The sequence below is a fragment of the Salmo trutta genome, chromosome 38 (genome assembly GCF_901001165.1).
Source record: "Salmo trutta chromosome 38, fSalTru1.1, whole genome shotgun sequence".
NCBI lineage: Eukaryota > Metazoa > Chordata > Actinopteri > Salmoniformes > Salmonidae > Salmo > Salmo trutta.
Window position 1 is genome coordinate 27,640,741 of NC_042994.1, and position 20,829 is coordinate 27,661,569.

General features: G+C 39.9%; 1 protein-coding gene across 1 annotated transcript in view; it reads right to left on the reverse strand.

The window, feature by feature from the left end:
• LOC115178195 (zinc finger protein 658B-like) overlaps positions 1 to 20,829 on the reverse strand; it is a 1,063,446-nt gene that overhangs the window by 798,483 nt on the left and 244,134 nt on the right. The window lies entirely within an intron of this gene.

Sequence of the window (20,829 nt, forward strand, 5' to 3'; positions counted from 1 at the left end):
CAGCCGTGGCTGGACGGCTAACTGTATAGCCTTTGGGGCTCTGTACTCAGAATACTGAACAATGTGCTTTCTCCGTAAAGTTATTTTGAAATCTGACAAAGAGGTTGCATAAAGGGGTAGTTAATCTATAATTCTTTAAATAATTGTTATATATTTTGTCAACGTTTAAGATCAGTATTTATGTAAATTGATGTGGCCATTCACCGAAGGTTTTGGGGAGAATACATTTTCTGAACGTCACGCGCCAATGTAAAATGTCTTTTTTTGGATATAAATATGAACTTGATAGAACAAAAAATGCATGTATTGTCTAACATGATGTCCTAGGAGTGTCATCTGATGAAGATCGTCAAAGATTAGTGCATAATTTTAGCTGTTTTTCTGCTTTTGGTGATGCTATCCGTGCTTGGAAAATGCCTGTGTTGTGTTGTACGGAGGTGCTACCCTAACATAATCTAATGTTTTGCTTTCACCGTAAAGCCTTTTTGAAATCGGACAATGTGGTTGGATTAACGAGAAGATTATCTTTAAAATGCCGTATAATACTTGCATATTTAAGGAATTTTAATTATGAGATTTTTGTTTTTTGAATTTTGCGCCGTGCTTGTTGTCCAATCAATCCCGCTAACGGGATCCTATCTCGAAGGGGTCCACAACAGGTTTTAAACTCTATGTGTGTGCTTATCTGGGTGTCATTCCTCCAGCACTACAGATAATCAAGTGATATTTGGATGTGATGCATTTGTTCCATTGTTTACATTTGCATTGTTGGCCCACTGATGATTTAATGAAATTAAAATGTTCAGACTCTGTAATGGAAAATGTTACTCAGTTATGTGGACACATACAATTATGTGACTAACCTTGTGAAACTGTCCTATTATAATCTCCTGTTCTTGGGAGTATCGTCCAGTGTTGCAAACCAGCTTGCTCCTGTGTCCTTGAATGAATAAAGCCCCGCCCAGGAACAGAAAACTATAAAGATATGTGCTCATCACCCAATGCTACAGGAATTCAGACTGTCTACACTGCGCTGTGTAACTCTGTTATTCTCGCTGAGCTCAGAAATAAAGAATCTTGGTTTGACTTGGTTTGACTCCAGCAGATCCTTATTTTATAATATCCACCACAACTCTCCCACGGATTGCTGTTTCATCATTGTCTCAATGAAGAGTTAAGAGCCTGGGGGCATTTACAAGCCTCCCACTGGTTGAATAAACATTGTCTCCATGTCATTTCAAAAAACAAATCCATGTGATCATGTTAGATCAATGCAGAAAACTGATTGGATTTGTAAAAAGCCGTCAACATCAGGAATCTTGGTTTATTTTTCACCCAACTTGCAACCTAAATCCAATGACAGGTGACATTTTGTGTTGATTTCATGTTGAATTCACTTTAGTTGACGACTCAAAGAAATGTAAATAGAAACTAGATGTTGAACTGATGTCTGTGCCCATTGGGCTGGTTTCAATAAGCAGCAGGTGTTAGATCAATATCCACCTTAGTAGCTAAGTTTCCCATGCAATTTGCCACAGATTTTCATGTGAATATTCTAAAATCTGCATTAAACTATATATGCATTTTTCCACCAGAAATGTTTCTCTCAAACAGACTTATTGTGGATAAAAGGCTTTACGTGATGACGTAGTGCACAAAACAACTTTTGTTGTTAAATTTCCATGTACCGAATGAAAAATACAAGTTAAAGGGGTTTCCATCACATTTTCAACTCTACTGATGGTTTTAAAAACTGTTGTATTATATAGAAAACGTCCTCTTGTCCTGTGCACTGTAGCCAGCAGCTCACATTACAGTGCTGGTAGGCTACCTACATGATGAGATTATTATGGATAAGAGAGAGATAATTTTTTTTGTCAAATGGCAACCAAGCATCAATCATCATGTCACCAGAATAAGACCATCAAAATGTATTGGAAAGGAGCATCAAGCTCAACACGTGTAGTTTCACCACCCTGTGAAGTTCATAACTTATTTCATCTGTAGCCTAATAAACTGCATGTAGTGGGAGGACAACACAACATATCATCGTGTCTCCAAGTTAACTAAGATGTGATGATTATTATATGAATATTTGCGCATAAAGGAGTTTCCACAGCGATTTCTCACTCATACATGTTTACTGACACAAAAAGACCCCACCACGTCAAACGAACTAACAAATCGTCTGTCTGCATTTATAAAATTGTACAGGCATATCCTGTTTCCATCAGCCCGGTCATTACTTTTGAAATGGTTGGATCAATATCCACCTTCATGATATGGATGAAGCCTGATTTGGAATGTCTGAGTAGTTCTACAGTCATTGCCAAACGTTTTGAGAATGACACAAATATTAATTTTCACAAACTCTGCTGCCTCAGTGTCTTTAGATATTTTTGTCAGATTTTACAATGGAATACTGAAGTATAATTACAAGCATTTCATAAGTGTCAAAGTATTTTATTGACAATTACATGAAGTTGATGCAAAGAGTCAATATTTGCAGTGTTGACCCTTCTTTTTCAAGACCTCTGCAATCTGCCCTGGCATGCTGTCAATTAACTTCTGGGCCACATCCTGACTGATGGCAGCCCATTCATGCAAAATCAATGCTTGGAGTTTGTCAGAATTTGTAGGTTTTTGTTTGTCCACCCGCATCTTGAGGATTGACCACAAGTTCTCAATGGGTTTAAGGTCTGGGGAGTTTTCTGGCCATGGACCCAAAATATCGATGTTTTGTTCCCCGAGCCACTTAGTTATCACTTTTGCCTTATGGCAAGGTGCTCCATCATGCTGGAAAAGGCATTGTTCGTCACCAAACTGTTCCTGGATGGTTGGGAGAAGTTGCTCTCGGAGGATGTGTTGGTACCATTCTTTATTCATGGCTGTGTTCTTAGGCAAAATTGTGAGTGAGCCCACTCCCTTGGCTGAGAAGCAACCCCCCACATGAATGGTCTCAGGATGCTTTACTGTTGGCATGACACAGGACTGATGGTAGCGCTCACCTTGTCTTCTCTGGACAAGTTTTTTTCCGGAATCCCCAAACAATCAGAAAGGGGATTCATCAGAGAAAATGACTTTACCCCAGTCCTCAGCAGTCCAATCCCTGTACCTTTTGCAGAATATCAGTCTGTCCCTGATGTTTTTCCTGGAGAGAAGTGGCTTCTTTGCTGCCCGTCTTGACACCAGGCCATCCTCCAAAAGTCTTTGCCTCACTGTGCGTGTAGATGCACTTACACCTGCCTGCTGCCATTCCTGAGCAAGCTCTGTACTGGTGGTGCCCCGATCCCGCAGCTGAATCAACTTTAGGAGACAGTCCTGGCACTTGCTGGACTTTATTGGGTGCCCTGAAGCCTTCTTCACAACAATTGAACCGCTCTCCTTGAAGTTCTTGATGATCCGATAAATGGTTGATTTAGGTGAAATCTTACTGGCAGCAATATCCTTGCCTGTGAAGCCCTTTTTGTGCAAAACACTGATGACGGCACGTGTTTCCTTGCAGCTAACTATGTTTGACAGAGGAAAAACAATGATTCCAAGCACCACCCTCCTTTTGAAGCTTCCAGTCTGTTATTCGAACTCAATCAGCATGACAGAGTGATCTCCAGCCTTGTCCTCGTCAACACTCACACCTGTGTTAATGAGAGAATCACCGACATGATGTCAGCTGGTCCTTTTGTGGCAGGGCTGAAATTCAGTGGAAATGTTTTTGGGGGATTCAGTTCATTTGCATGGCAAAGAGGGACGTTGCCATTAATTGCAATTCATCTGATTACTCTTCATAACATTCTGGAGTGTATGCAAATTGCCATCATACAAACTGCGGTAGCAGACTTTGTGAAAATGTATATTGGTGTCATTCTCAAAACTTTTGGCCACGACTGTATATGATGTCATAATACACTGCTCTGATAATCAAGTGATATTTGGAATGTTTGAGTAGTTCTATATGATGTCATAATACACCCCTCTGATAATCAAGTGATATTTGGAATGTCTGAGTAGTTCTATCTGATGTCATAATGCACACTCTGATAGTGATCCATTTGCTCCATTGTTTCCATTTCAGTTGGTTTCCCACTCTGATGATTTATATCTGACAGAGGAGCTTTAAAGGAATAGTATGGTGACATCTTAGTGGGGCTTTAAATAAATAGGATTATTCGTTAATATAATACTCCTATACCAACAATACACTGTGGCGTTGAAGTCAAGAAGAGAATGGGCTGATGGGTGGTGGTGCTACTCTATAGGTAAGGCTGTCCAATATGAATGTTAAATACACACAATAGGTTGACTGGGGAGGTGATGTACCACAGTCAAAGTCCTGCAATAAGAGCTAAGACACTAATGTTTGTGTAAACAATACATAGTTTTGTTCTGTGGTTGTTACTGAGTTGGCTGATATCCCATTTCATGGGGTTACTCCACAGTTAAGGCTGTACAGTGCCTATACAAAGCCTACACTTTGCTCCTTTCATATTTCTTTTGATCTTGACAAACTCCCCAGTCCCTGCCAGTGACAAGTATACCCATAACATGATGCTGCCACCACAATACTTATTGTGTGGATAATGTGTGGTCTATCTCCAGGTCATCAGACTGTTAAATAGTCACCACTAGCCGGCCTGCGACCAGTACTCTGTTCTGAACTTTAGTCACTGTTACTAGCCGTCTTCCACCCTGTATTCTAGTCAAGGCTCATCCTATATAACTACTGCTGTACACACCTTTTGTGTTCAAATACAGTCTATAGTGTCTATACACACCATCATATACATTGTAAACAAACTGTATATATATTTATATTCCAGACTCTGACATTCAGCTGATACACATACAGCTGATGTGTTGTGCATTGAAGTACAGAAACAAAGGGAAAAGTTGGTAAGAGGAGAGCGCATAGATGCGCTGTAATGAAAGTGAACTGTGTTTATGCATGATCAGGGGTGTATTCATTCCGCCGATTCTGTTGACAAACGTTTCTTAAACGGAACAAAACGGGGATAAACATACCTGAATTTGTCCAGTAATATCTCTATTTCAGCTAGATGCAGGCGAGCGTGTGCAAGGCGATATTGAATGTGTCACTGTCTGTCCATGTGTCACTGTCTGTCACCGCAAAATTTTCTCTCGACCTGTGTGAACCTACATTCTAAACTTTCATTCATAGGCTAGGTTGCTACCTCATGATGGGTATAGGGACAATTACAGTATCATGTAGTAGCCTAAACCTATTGCTGTTACATTGAACAGTGTGAATGGAATATGAATGACAGTCATCTAATATGCTGTAATAGAAATAAGGCCATGCTCATGAAAAAACAAATTGTCCTGCCTCATCTTAAACGGCACTGACCGCCACTGTTTGAGTGGTGGACCATTCTTGGTACACATGGGAAACTGTTGACCTGAAAACCGGTGCGCCACAAACCGGTGCGCCTGGCACCTACCACCATACCCCGTGCAAAGTAACTTAAATATTTTGTCTTCCCCATTCACTCTCTAAATGGCACACATGCACAATCCATGTCTCATGTCTCAAGGCTTAAAAATCCTTATTTATCCTGCCCCCCCCCTCATCTACACTGATTGAAGTGGATTTAACTAGTGACGTCAGTAAGGGATCATAGCTTTCACCTGGATTCACCTAGTCAGTTTATGTAATGGAAGGAGCAGGTGTTCTTAATGTTTTTGCTACCCAGTGTATGGCACTACAGATAATCAAGTGCTATTTGCATGTGATTCATTTGCTCTATTGTTTACAGGATGATTTGTATCTTATAGAGTGTGGCTTTAAGGGAATAGTATGGTCACATCTAATAAAAACGAATGTGAAAAATGAACAGAGTATTAACACAAATGTGTGTTAACACACTACCTATTCGTAGAAGTATGTATTAATCATCCACATATTCATATTAAGCTTCTACGTATGTGTACAGGAAAGTATTATTTGTAAGACAAAATATATCAGCTTATTGTTAAATTATTATGACGTTCTTTCCAATACAAAAAGTGTAGTAACTATTGTTGCCAAACTGCGTTACCCACTCCAGTCAACAGATGGCGATATGCGTCTTTCTGGTGATGCTTCTTGCGTGACGTATAATTTACTGGACGGGACGCTTCTTCAGGAACAACAACACGGCTACTCTTTCAACCGCCTCGGTAGCTTGCTAGCCGACATAACACTGAAAGATTGATGCTTTAGACCATGTTAATGTACATTAGCTAATCTCAGTGTTTTAAACAAGTTTCGGTTGACGTATCTACTGGTTAACTTGAACCTAATGTGCTTGTTCAATTTGCAAACTTGTTAAAGATTGATACTGAGCCTAGCACTAGGCTAATCGCTAATGCTACCTAACTGGCTAGCTAACGTCCTTGACCATGAGCTCCCTAAACTACTCCTCCCTTGCTAATGAAGAGGGGGTTTGTTGTATGGAGAAATAATCTTTCAGAATGAAAAAGTAGTAAGAGGACGCTGTTATAGTGAAAGAAGAGAAAGAACTGTTTAGAGAGGAAGAGGATGCTATCTCAATAAATGTGAAGGAGGAAGACGTTTTGGGAGTGAAAAAGGAGGAGACAGAAGATCCGATTAACACCAGTGAGTATTGTCTTAAAAACAGGGGCACAAACTATGCAGTTGTTGAACTAATGTGTGGTTTTAAGGGGCATTCTACTGAAGTTCTACACTTGAATATGTTGGTCAGTACTGTAGGAATTGTTTAAGGGTCAATCTGCCATTGGTTCATATATTTTGGGGACTTTTCAATTAGATGTATTGAATTCTCCATGTGGTCTTCATTAAAGTTACCCTCATCTAGTATAAGTCTTTTAAAATTCAATATTGGTGCATATGTTCTACTTAAAATATCAAAAGGATGCAAAAGGCACCCATTTTTTGGAACGACCCTTTTACATTTGCAACACAAACAATATTTTACAAAATCATGATGAAAGTGGCCATTTTAGACATATTCATGCCTCTTGATTGCAATAGATAGTCATAAGTTTACCGTCTGTTTGATGTTCTCATTCACACAGGAGAGAGATTGTGGATCCTCTGGGGAGCCTCAACAACATCCTGATGCTGACGAGGCAGAGAAGAGTCTCACCAGATCAGAACACCAGATGGTACAGGTTGGTCTGGTCTAGCATACAGCTTGCTCCGTCTGGGTTTGGGCTGGGTTTCTGTAAAGCACTTCATGACAACAGTGGCATCAGCATCCATAATGATATGTCGTTGTCCCCTCTTTATGGTTACCAGGACAACGCTAGCCCTTCCTCCCTCCCGGAGTCCCCGTGTCATGCCTCTCCCAGTAGCGCCTTACTGCTGGGTATGAAGAGGTTGTCTGTGCTGCTGGTGGACTGCAGGAAAACAACGGGGCTGAGTGGAACTGTGAGAGGAGGAGAAGAGAAGAAAGGATCAGATTTGACTCAGCAAAGTAAGTGCTGTAGTTTAGTTTGAACAAATACAATAGATCTGGTATCTGTTATCAGGACAACCAGCAGAGTTCTGTTAGTTGACATGTGGATATGGATGTTGTGAATATCATAACACTGAAAAAGGATTCTGCCAATGAAAAGAGAGAAACCAATAGACCATATAAAACCTTGATGAAAGTTAGCTTTAGAGAAAAAGTTTCAAGATGATCTGATGTAAGGTGCATGTTTTTCAAAAACTGTTCCTAAAAACATAATGGATGTTACATTGCCTGTCCCAGTCAACCCCCCCTATCTTTACAAGACTGTAGAACAGGTAAACTAAACTCCAGACACTGTTAATTAATTAACTGATACTGGAGGAAAGCTGTGATCAGGCTGCCCACTCAAGAGAAATCTTCAAACTGTAACCAGTGCCGGCAACCTTGTTCAGGTTATCAATCAACCTACCAGGGTAGTTACAAACAGTACAGAAATTAAATAATCAACATGTTTTGATCATATCTGTACTAATGCTGCAGAAATGTGTTTTAAAGTAGTATCCAGATCCATCAGATGTAGTGATCACAATATAGTAGCCACATCTAGGAAAACCGAAGTTCCAAAGGCTGGGCCTAATATTGTGTGAAAGAGGTCATAAAATAAGTTTTGTAGTGATTCCTATGTTTTTGATGTAAATAATATTTGTTGGTCCGTGGTGTGTAATGACGAGCAACCAGACGTTGCCTTTGACACATTTATGGAACTGCTTATCCCAGTTACTAATAAGCATGCACCCATTAAGAAAATGACTGTAAAAACTGTTAAATCCACGTGGATTAATGAGGAATAGAAAATGTGTATGGTGTAGAGCAGTGGTTCCCAAACGTTTTATAGTCCCATACCCTTTCAAACATTCAACCTCCAGCTGTACCCCCTCTAGCACCAGGGTCAGTGCACTCTCAAGTGTAGTTTTTTGCCATCATTGTAAGCCTGCCACACACACACTATACGATACAGTTATTAAACATAAGAATGATTGTGAGTTTGTCAAAACCCAGCTCGTCCTATAAGAGTTCTTATAGGACCAGCGCACAAATAATAATATAAAAATAATCAATTATTTTGCTCTTTATTTAACCATCTTACATATGAAACCTTATTTGTTCCTCGAAATGTGTAAATAACTCACCACAGGTTATTGAGAAGGGTGTGCTTGAAAGGATGCACATAACTCTGCAATGTTGGGTTTTATTGGAGAGAGTCTCGGTCTTAAATCATTTTCCACACAGTCTGTGTCTGTATTTAAAATGTGTCAATACTTTGCGCCCTTGATAACCAGCGCGCTTCTGTATGTTGTAAAATCGTTACATGGTTGCTGCCCATATCATTGCATAGTGCAGAAAATACACAAGAGTTTAGTTAACCATTTTCACTGTGGTGTCCAAAACGTCTTTCAAGCAGTCAGGTATTCCCTTGGCAGCAAGAGCCTCTCGGTGGATGCTGCAGTGTACCCAAGTGGCGTCGGGAGCAACTGCTTGCACGCGCGTTACCACTCCACTATGTCTCCCTGTCATGGCATTTGCTCCATCAGTACAGATATCAACATGAGCAGCAGCTACGTTTGGCTACATACGGACTGTTGGTGGAATTCCCGCGAGAGAGTAACGGTTAATGTGATTGGATGTTAATTATTTGACTGGGCTACCTGTATTTGACATTGTGTTGTTATTTCACTGAACACTAGATGGTTTCATTTTATTTTTGGCAGGGAAACGAGGGTACTCAGGTGACAAAAAAACCTCACCCAAATGTATAGACCCATTGGAAAATATAAATGGACTGTTTGAAAATGTGAATCACATTTCTATTTAGCGTACCCCAGTTTGGGAATACCTGGTGTAGAGGGAGGAGGCAAAAGAGATGGCAAATAGGTCTGGCTGTACAACTGATTGGCAAACTTATTGCAAATTGAGAAATCATGTGACTAAACTGAATGAAAAGAACTACTACACTATAAAACCAAGATAAATGACCAAGAATGATTGTTAAACGCTTTGGAGCATCTTCAATTAAATTTTGGGCAAAAAGGCAAACTACTCCATCATTCATTGAATGAGATGGCTCATTCATCACAAAACCCACTGATATTACCAACTACTTGAATAATTATTTCATTGGCAAGATTAGCAAATTTAGGCATGACATGCCAGCAAGAAAAGCTGACAGTACACATCCAAGTATATTGGACCAAATTATGAAAGACAAGAATTGTAATTTTGAATCTGTAAAGTAAGTGTGGAAGAGGTGAAACAATTGTTGTCTATCAACAATGACAAGTCACCGGGGTCTGACAACGTGGATGGAAAATGATTGAGGATAATAGTGGATGATGTTGCCACTCCTATTTGCCTCATCTTCAATTTAAGCCTACTAGAAAGTGTGTTCCCTCAGGCCTGGAGGGAGGCAAAAGTCCTTCCTCTACCTAAGAATAGTAAAGCACCCTTTACAGGCTGAAATTGTTGACCAATCAGCCTGTTACCAACCATTACACTTTTTGAAAAAATTGTTTGACCAGATACAATGCAGCCATAGTCTGCTGCTGGAAAAACTTGTGTTATGGCTTTACACCCCCTGCTATATTGTGGATAAAGAGCTACCTGTCTAACAGAACACAGAGGGTGTTATTTAATGGAAGCCTGTCCAACAAAATCAAGGTAGAATCAGGAATTCCCCAGAGCAGCTGTCTAGGCACCTTACTTTTTTCAATTTTTACTAACGACATGGGTAAAGCCAGTGTGGGTAAAGCCAGTGTGTCTATGTATGCGGATAACTCCACACTATACACGTCAGGTACCACAGCAACTGAAATGACAGCAACACTTGACAAAGAGCTGAAGTTAGTTTCAGAATGGGTGGCAAGGTATAATTTAGTCCTAAATATTTCAGGTAACCTTAAGTTACATGGCCTACTGTGCTAATTCTGTAGCTGTATTGTTAGAGGGGTAAAGATAAAGATTTTGTTGGGGCGCCAGGCAGGTATTAACCTGCTGAAAGGAAAAGATTAGAGTAGCGCTACTAGGCACATATCAGCAGAAGATACTGAATAGAGTATAGCCTGTTGGCCAGATAGCCAGTGGAGACTAGAGTGTAGCCTGTTGGCCAGATAGCCAGTGGGGAGAGAACATGAGACCCACCATATAAAACACGCGTCACAGCCCAGCGGTAACCCAACCAATAATACCTCATAAAATAATAATGGCAGAGCAATTTAACGGCAACTTCATAGAAACAATTTGCAAGAAAGAACCCAGTCATCAACATGAGAGGATTTGCAATCATCTGTATTACCTCCCAGGGGTGGAGTGCAGGGGGGTAATAATCTGTATTACCTCCCAGTGGTGGAGTGCAGGGGGGTAATAATCTGTATTACCTCCCAGTGGTGGAGTGCAGGGGGGTCATAATCTGTATTACCTCCCAGTGGTGGAGTGCAGGGGGTCATAATCTGTATTACCTCCCAGTGGTGGAGTGCAGGGGGGTATGCATGGGTGTGTGGGTGGGTGTGTTCATAGACAACAAAGACCTTAAAATGTCTTCTCGGCCAAATGTAAACAGTCCCACACAAAATCAATACAATTCAAACGACAATAAACATGAGCTCTCACGCAAACTCCCTTTAAAAATTCTTATGGGCAGGTGGGACGGTAGCGTCCCACCTGGCCAACATCCGGTGAAATTGCAGAGCGTGAAATTCAAACTACAGAATTATAAATATTTACATTTCATAAAATCACAAGTGTAATACATCAAAATAAAGCTTAACTTCTTGTTAATCCAGCCGCTGTGTCAGATTTCAAAAAGTATTTTCAGCGAAAGCACACCATGCGATTATCTGAGGACAGCGCCCCGCATACAAAACCATGAAAAACATATTTCAACCAGGCAGGTGCGACACGAAAGTCAGAAATAGGGATATAATAAATGCCTTACCTTTGATGATCTTCTTCTGTTGGCACTCCAAATGGTCCAAGTTACATCACAAATGGTCCTTTTGTTCGATAATGTCCTTCTTTATATCCATAAAAACTCAGTTTAGCTGGCGTGCTTCAGTCAATAATCCACCCAGTTTCCCTCCATCAAAATGCATACAAAATGAATCCCAAACGTTACTAATAAACTTTTCCAAACAAGTCAAACAACGTTTATAATCAAACCTTAGGTACCCTAATACGTAAATAAACAATCAAATTTAAGACGGAGAATCGTTATTGTCTTTACCAGAGAAAAATACCAAAGAACGCACTCTCATTCACGCGCTTGGAAACACTACAGCCAAAATGGGAGCCACCTAGAAAAACTACAGTTTCTGGCAAATTTTTCAAAAAACCAGCCTGACACTCTTTCTAAAGACTGTTGACATCTAGTGGAAGCCCTAGGAACTGCAATCTGGGAGGACTTTGCCTTATAATAAAAGTGACAGCCATTGAAAATAGTGGTAGGCAGATTTTTTTTTGGGGGGGGTGGTTTGTCCTCGGGGTTTCACCTGCCATATCAGTTCTGTTATACTCACAGACATTATTTTAACAGTTTTAGAAACTTTAGAGTGTTTTCTATTCAAATCTACATGCATATCCTAGCTTCTGGGCCTGAGTAACAGGCAGTTTACGTTGGGTGTGCTTTTCATCCGGATGTGAAAAATACTGCCCCCTATCCAAGAGAGGTTAACTAAAATGTCACACCAACTACAACTGGCAGAGGAATAATAGTCCAACAAACATCGAAAGGATAAAAAGAAAGTCTGCAGCTGTGAAAAACAGAGGGAAAATGAGAGAGGAGGGTCTTAGCTGTTGACTTCAGTCTGTCCGTCTGATACACCTGATGGTTTGTTTTTCAAAACTTCACAACAATGTTGCTACTCCACCACTCACACAATAACAGGAGCGGTCCCAAAAAGACTACAACCACGACCTAGAGGGGTAACACCGGCGATGGACTTAAACACTTCACAACTAAGCACGCTGAAAATAAACAAGAGTTCTGCAGAGTTGCACACACTGTCAAACTTCCGCGCCAACCGAGAGCTCTCCACCGAGAGCCGGAAGAGCTGTCTTTATTTCCTCCTTCCTGACTGCTGATGCGCTCTTAAAGTGAGAGCGCATGGTGAAGGCTCCATGCAGGATTTCGCCACAATTTCTCTGTATAAAATGGCCCATAACTTTAACACTAGCAGAGATCCTGGAACTGATATACCCTTACAGTATATTATATTCAACAATATATATAAAAAATATATTTAAAAAAAAAATATATATATTTTCAATATATATATTTTCAATATTCATGTAAGAAATGTTTGAATGAAATCCGAATACTACTCATATTACAGAGCAAGTGGTAAAGATTCATATGGCACCCATTGTTGATTTGTAGCCTGTAGCATCTAATGATGAAACATTATGGAGTCTTAAAGGAGGACTGTAGCATCTAATGATGAAACATTATGGAGTCTTAAAGGAGGACTGTAGCATCTAATGATGAAACATGATGGAGTCTTAAAAGAGGACTGGGATGGAAGGAAAGGGGATGTCTAGTCAGTCACAACTGAATCCATTCACCCTAAACGTGTCTTCCGCATTGAACACAACCCCTCTGAATCAGAGAGGTGCGGGGGCTGCCTTAACCGATGTTCACGTCATCGGCGCCCTGGGAGCAGTTGTTTCTGGGGGTTAACTGCCTTGCTCAAGGGCAGAACGGCAGATTCAGACCAGTGACCTTTTGGTTACTGGCCCAACACTCTTAACCGTCTACAAATATTACAAATGTTCCAACTTCAATTCATTATTTGTCAATGATGCTTTAAAGGAGAAGTTTACCCAAAATCCAGAAACTCCTAAGTGATTCCATACTATGAAACTAGTCCAGTGGAGTTTGCCCTCTCCCCCTCTCTCTCCCTGTAGTGTTGTACTGAAACAGCTGCAAAAATGTGCCTCGTGACGTTGCTGGATACGAGCCTCTCTCTGCTACTTTGCCAGTTAATTTGTTATTTTATTAGTTATGGCTTTTTTTCAACCTACAAAACATATACAAATATGATGATGGAATGGTGAATTCATGACGTGAATGAACAAGCTTTTTCATACTTCAACATGGCTATATACATTGCCTTCGGAAAGTATTCAGACCCCTTGACTTTTTCCATATTTTGCCTGATTCTAAAATGGATTGAAAAAAACATTCCTCATCAATCTACACACAATACCCCAACCTGTTCATCATTCTTCCATTGATTATCCTGTGTAGCGACGCTCCCCATCCAACCTGTTCATCATTCTTCCATTGATTATCCTGTGTAGCGACGCTCCCCATCCAACCTGTTCATCATGCTTCCATTGATTATCCTGTGTAGCGAAGCTCCCCATCCAACCTGTTCATCATGCTTCCATTGATTATCCCGTGTTGCGATTCTCCCCATCCAACCTGTTCATCATGCTTCCATTGATTATCCTGTGTAGCGACGCTCCCCATCCAACCTGACAGAGCTTGACGGGATCTGCGGAGAAAAATGGGAGAAACTCCACAAATACAGGTGTGTTCGTCACACCCAAGAATTCTCTAGGCTGCCAAAGTTGCTTCAACAAAGTACAGGGTCTGAATACTTATGTAAATGTGATATTTAAGTTTGTTATTTTTAATAAATTAGGAAAAAATGCAAAAGTTTTTGCTTTGTCATTATGGGGTATTGTGTGTCGATTGATGAGGGGGAAAAAAACAATTGAATACATTTTAGAATAAGGCTGTAACCTAGCAAAATGTGGAAAAAGTCAAGTAGTTTGAATACTTTCCGAAGGCACTGTATAAATACTGAACACAAATACAAATGCAACAATTTCAATGATTTCCAGTTCAAATAAGAAAATAAGTCAATTCATGAGATCCTAATCTATGGACTTCACATGACTGGCTAGGGGGGGCAGCCATTGGTGGCCCTGGGAGGGCATAACCCAGAACAGCCAATCAGAATTAGTTTTACCCCACATAAGGGCTTTATCACAGAGAGAAATACTCCTCAGTTTCATCAGCTGTCCGTGTGGCTGGTCTCAGACGATGTAGAGGTCCTGGGCTGGCGTCGTTATATGTGGTCTGCGGTTGTGAGCCCGGTTGGATGTACTGACAAATTGTCAAAAATAAAGTTGGAGGTGGCTTCTGGTAGAGAAATTAACATTCAATTCTCTGATAACTGCTCCAGTGGATATTCCTGCAGTCAGCATGCCAATTGCATGCTTCCTCAAAACTTGAGACGTCTGTGGCATTGTGTTGTGTGGCAAAACTGCACTTTTTAGTGGCCTTTTATTGTCCCCAGCACAAGGTGCACCTGTGTAATGATCACGCTGTTTAATCAGCTTCTTGATATGCCACACCTGTCAGGTGAATGGATTATCTTGGCAAAGGATAAATGTTCACTAACAGGGATGTAAACAAATTTGTGCACCAAATTTGAGAGAAATAAGCTTTCGTGTGAATTGAAAAATTCGAGGATCTTTTATTTCAGGTCATGAAACATGGGACCAACACTTTATATATTTATATTTTTTGGAACATCTACCCAAAATATTTCATTCTTTTTTACTTTACCCAAATTATTTTTGACATTAATGATAGTCAAAATGTTAAATATGTGTCAACATATAAAAAAAGCCATTGTGTCGACCCTATCGACAACGGGGAGATGTTACTGATGTGTTATGTGTCTGTCTTCAATGTAAGAAAACAAACGTTTTTGACTTCCACACAAAATTACTTATTTACTTAATTTAGGTTTAAGAAAGTGTGTAGGTCGCATTCTGTATCATACAGCTATGAAGGTTAAATATTTACAACCACCTGCTCGATTGGAATCCAGAGACGTCTGTGTCTTCAGTGTCCTAGGACTGTTTAGTTTTTTGTGTTCTGACTTGTAAAACAGAATGAATAAAATAAGTAATGTAAACATATTATCAGTAATTACCAGGAAGCTCTACAACATTTGTTTTAAATTATGAAATGTTTGAAAACTGGCCTCGGGCTATTGAGGGATCTGATTTGGATTAAACCTCATAGCAAGGCAGTTTTATGATGTTTAGATTTCATGCTGGTTTCTCTTAAAATAAACACTGTCTTTGGCAGGAGGAAAACCAAACTTGGAGGAACCAATGACATCTAAACCAGCAATACGACACCTCTGCTCCCAGATTGGAAAGAGTTTTAACAAGTTAGGAAGTCTGAAAGCTCATGAGAGAACACATGCAGGGGAGAGGCTCCCATTGCTCCCAGTGTGGTAAGAGTTTTAGCCATTCAGGAAGTCTGAAAGTTCATGAGCAAATACATACAGGGGAGAAGTTATACCATTGGGCCCAGTGTGGAAAGAGTTTTAGCCATTCAGGAAGCCTGAAGGAACACATGAGACTGCACACAGGGGAGAAGCCTTACTACTGCTCCCATTGTGGAAAGAGTTTTACCCATTTAGGTAGCATGAAAGGACATGAGAGGAAACACAGGAGCGAAGCCACACCCTTGCTCCCAGTGTGGAATTAGTTTTAAGCAGTTAGACACCCACAAAGCTCATGAGCGAATACACACAGGGGAGACACCATACCATTGTGCCCCATGTGGAAAGAGTTTTAGCCATTCAGGAAACCTGAAAGCCCATGAGCAAATTACACACATTTGAGAAGCTATACCCTTGCGCCCAGTGTGGAAAGAGTGTTAGCCTTTTAGAAAGCCTGAGAGTTCATGAGTGAATACACACAGGGGAGAAGCCTTACCACTGCTCCCAGAGTTCAACGCGTTTTACCTATTTAGGATGCCTGAAAGAATAACTGAGACAGCACACAGGGGAGAAGCCTTACAAATGTTCAGACTGTGGGAAGACATATTACTCATCACAGTCACTTACAAAACATATGAGAATCCACACAGGAGAGAATAATTACTTATCCTAGTGTGTAAACTTGTTATTCACATCACATACACTTAAAATTCATCAGAGCGCGTACACACTGCTCCCATTGTCTTATGTTGTTGACTGAGAATGTGTTTACTTGTTTATACTATAAGAAATGTAATTGTACACAGTCTACTCAAACATATATTTGTATGTTTTTATTAGAAAACATAAATTGGATATGGGGTATGTCAGTTTGAATGTAGAGTAGATCAGATTCCATGTGTTAAAATTGTCCTTTTCTTGTGTGTGTGTGTGTTTGTCTGAGTGTCATTCCTCCAGCACTACAGATAATCAAGTGATATTTGGATGTGATGCATTTACTCCATTGTTTACATTTACATTGTTGGCCCACTGATGATTTAATGAAATTAAAATGTTCAGACTAATGGAAAATGTTAATTGTATGTGTCCACATAACTGAGTATGTGACTAACCTTGTGAAACTGTCCTATTATAATCATCAAAATCAAATCAAATTTATTTATATAGCCCTTCGTATATCAGCTGAAATCTCAAAGTGCTGTACAGAAACCCAGCCTAAAACCCCAAACAGCAAGCAATGCATGTGAAAGAGGCACGGTGGCTAGGAAAAACTCCCTAGGAAAAACTCCCTAGAAAGGCCAAAAACCTAGGAAGAAACCTAGAGAGGAACCAGGCTATGAGGGGTGGCCAGTCCTCTTCTGGCTGTGCCGGGTGGATATTATAACAGAACATGGTCAAGATGTTAAAATGTTCATAAATGACCAGCATGGTCAAATAATAATAATCATTGTAGTTGTCGAGGGTGCAACAAGCACGTCCGGTGAACAGGTCAGGGTTCCGTAGCCGCAGGCAGAACAGTTGAAACTGGAGCAGCAGCATGGCCAGGTGGACTGGGGACAGCAAGGAGTCATCATGCCAGGTAGTCCCGAGGCATGGTCCTAGGGCTCAGGTCCTCCGAGAGAAAGAAAGAAAGAAAGAGAGAATTAGAGAGAGCATATTTAAATTCACACAGGACACCGGATAAGACAAGAGAATACTCCAGATGAAACAGACTGACCCTAGCCCCCCAGCACATAAACTACTGCAGCATAAATACTGGAGGCTGAGACAGGAGGGATCAGAAGACATTATAATCTGTTCTTGGGAGTATCATCCTGTGTTGCAAACCAGCTGCACCTGTGTCCTTGTATGAATAAAGTCCCTCCCAGGAACAGGAAACTATAAAGATATGTGCTCATCACCCAATGCTTCAGGAATTCAGACTGTCTACACTGCACTGTGTAACTCTGTTATTCTCTCTGAGCTCAGAAATAAAGAATCTTGGTTTGACTTACAGAAGATCCTTATTTTATAATATGGACCACAACTCTCCCACGGATTGCTGTTTATCATTGTCTCATTGTCTTCCAGTTTCCTGGGGTTATTTACAAGCCTCCCACTGGTTGAATAAACTTTGTTTCCAAGTCATTTCAACAAAACAAATCCATGTGATGATTTTAGATCAATGTAGAAAACTGATACCCTACTCAACAAATTGGATGCAGTCTATCACAGTGCCATCCGTTTTGTCACCAAAGCTCCATATACTACCCACCACTGCGACCTGTACGCTCTCGTTGGCTGGCCCTCGAATTCATACTCATCGCCAAACCCACTGGCTCCAGGTCATCTACAAGACCCTGCTAGGTAAAGTTCCCCCTTATCTCAACTCGCTGGTCACCATAGCAGCACCCACCTGTAGCACGCGCTCCAGCAGGTATATCTCTCTGGTCACCCCCAAAGCCAATTCCTCCTTCGGCCGCCTCTCCTTCCAGTTCTCTGCTGCCAATGATTGGAACGAACTACAAAAATCTCTAAAACTGGAAACACTTATCTCCCTCACTAGCTTTAAAACCTGTTGGGGCTACGGGGTAGCAATGAACCCTGAGATGGGATTGCTAGCAAGGCTGGAAATTCAAAACATCAAAAATCTAATAATTTCAATTTCTCAAACATTCAACTATTTTACACCATTTAAAAGATAAACATCTCCTTAATCTAACCACATTGTTCGATTTTCAAAGAAGCTTTACGGCAAAAGCATAAAGTTAGATTATGTTAGGACAGTACATAGCCACAAAAGTACAAACATCCATTTTCAATTCAAGGTCAGGCGTCACCAAAAGCAGAAACCAGCTAAAATTATGCACTAACCTTTGACAATCTCCATCAGATGACACTCCTAGGACATTATGTTATACAATACATGCATTTTTTGTTCCATCAAGTTCATATTTATATCCAAAAACAGCATTTTACAGTAGCGGTGAAATTCAGATTTTTTTCTTCTCTGAAATGCTTCCGGTGAACAACGTTACAATTTACAAAATTACTATTCGAAAACATTGGTAAATTATAATATTGTGATTCAAATAATTATAGTTTAACATTTCGTAAATGCTACTGTATTGCCAGATTTCAAAATAACTTTACTGGGAAATCACAAGTTGCAATAAACCGGGTAATGTGCTAAGAACAATAGGCTAGGCTATATAGGTTAGCATCATCTTGTAACCATGTAATATCAATAATACTATTGTCAATAATCCATTACCTTTGATTATCTTCATCCATTGGCACTTCCAGGAATCCCAGGTCCACAACAAATGTGGTTTCTTTTGACAAAGTTCATAATTGATGTCCAAATAACTCCAAGTTGTTAGGCTTCGGTGGCTACTAAAAAGTAGCGCGGGGGGAAGTCACGGCGAAAAGTTAAAAAAGTAAAAACATGTCAAACGTTGTTTAGCATCAATCTTTAGAGCCATTTTTAACGTGAAACATCAGTAATGTTTCAACCCGACCTCTCCTGTGTCTAGAAAAACGTTTTTGAAAAATGTCTAGCGTCACATGATTGCACAGGTGCAGGCAATAATGGAAGTGTCGACATCCCAGGGACGTCAACTTTCCTGCATTCTAATTCGATCTCTGTTCATCATAGACGCTTCAAACAACTTTATAAAGATCGCTGACATCTAGTGGAAGCCGTAGGAGTTGCGAAATGAATCCTTTCTCACTGTGGTATCTATTAAACAATGACTCAAAAAAAATAGTACAGCCACAAAATTCTTTTTTTCTCTCAGGTTTTCTCAGGTTTTTGCCTGCCATATGAGTTTTGTTATACTTACAGACACCATTCAAACAGTTGTAGAAAATTCAGTGTTTTCTATCCAAAACTGGTAATAATATGCATATCCTAGCTTCTGAGTTGGTGTAGGTGGCAGTTAAAAATGGGCACATATTTTTTTCAAAATTCTCAATACTGCCCCCTAGCCCCAACAGGTTTTAAGCACCAGCTGTCAGAGCAGCTCACAGATCACTGCACCTGTACATAGCCCATCTATAATTTAGCCCAAACAACTACCGCTTCCCCTACTGTATTTATTTATTTATTTATTTATTTTGCTCCTTTGCACCCCATTAATTATATTTCTACTTTGCACTTTCTTCCACTGCAAATCTACCATTCCAGTGTTTTACTTGCTATATTGTATTTACTTTGCCACCATGGCCTTTTTTTGCCTTTACCTCCCTTATCTCACCTCTTTTGCTCACTTTGTATATAGACTTATTTTTCTACTATATTATTGACTGTATGTTTGTTTTACTCCATGTGTAACTCTGTGTTGTTGTATGTGTCAAACTGCTTTGCTTTATCTTGGCCAGGTCGCAATTGTAAATGAGAACTTGTTCTCAACTTGCCTACCTGGTTAAATAAAGGTGAAATAAAAAAATAAAAAAAATATTGTATTTATTTATTTATCTTGCTCCTTTGCACCCCAGTATCTCTACTTGCTCATTCATCTTCTGCATACCATTCCAGTGTTTAATTGCTATATTGTAATTACTTCGCCACCATGGCCTATTTATTGCCTTAACTCCCTTATCTTACCTCATATACACTCACTGTATATAGATTATTGACTGAATGTTTTGTTTATTCCATGTGTAACTCTGTGTTGTTGTATGTGTCGAATTGCTATGCTTTATCTTGGCCAGGTCGCAGTTGTAAATGAGAACTTGTTCTCAACTAGCCTACCTGGTTAAATAAAGGTGAAACAAAAAACACACACACAAATGGCTATAAAATGTTCATATGATTCATATGATAATTAAATAAATAGCCTATATTCAAATACATTCATTTGAAAAGCATGTGAACAACACTGCTGAAAACCCCTCATGAATGATAAAACTCTCTGAACCCTTGTGAATGACCAAACAGTTTAACTAAAATGGCCTGTTTGTCTGTTATCTCGATTTGGGAATAATCTTTCAACAAATTAGAGAAAAAATAAAGCTTTTTATTAAAACCAGCTCTAAATAAAGCCACCAAAGTATTCATTCTTGAAACAAAGAAAAGAGCGGTGAAAGAAACTGCTGGCAAGGATGAGAGC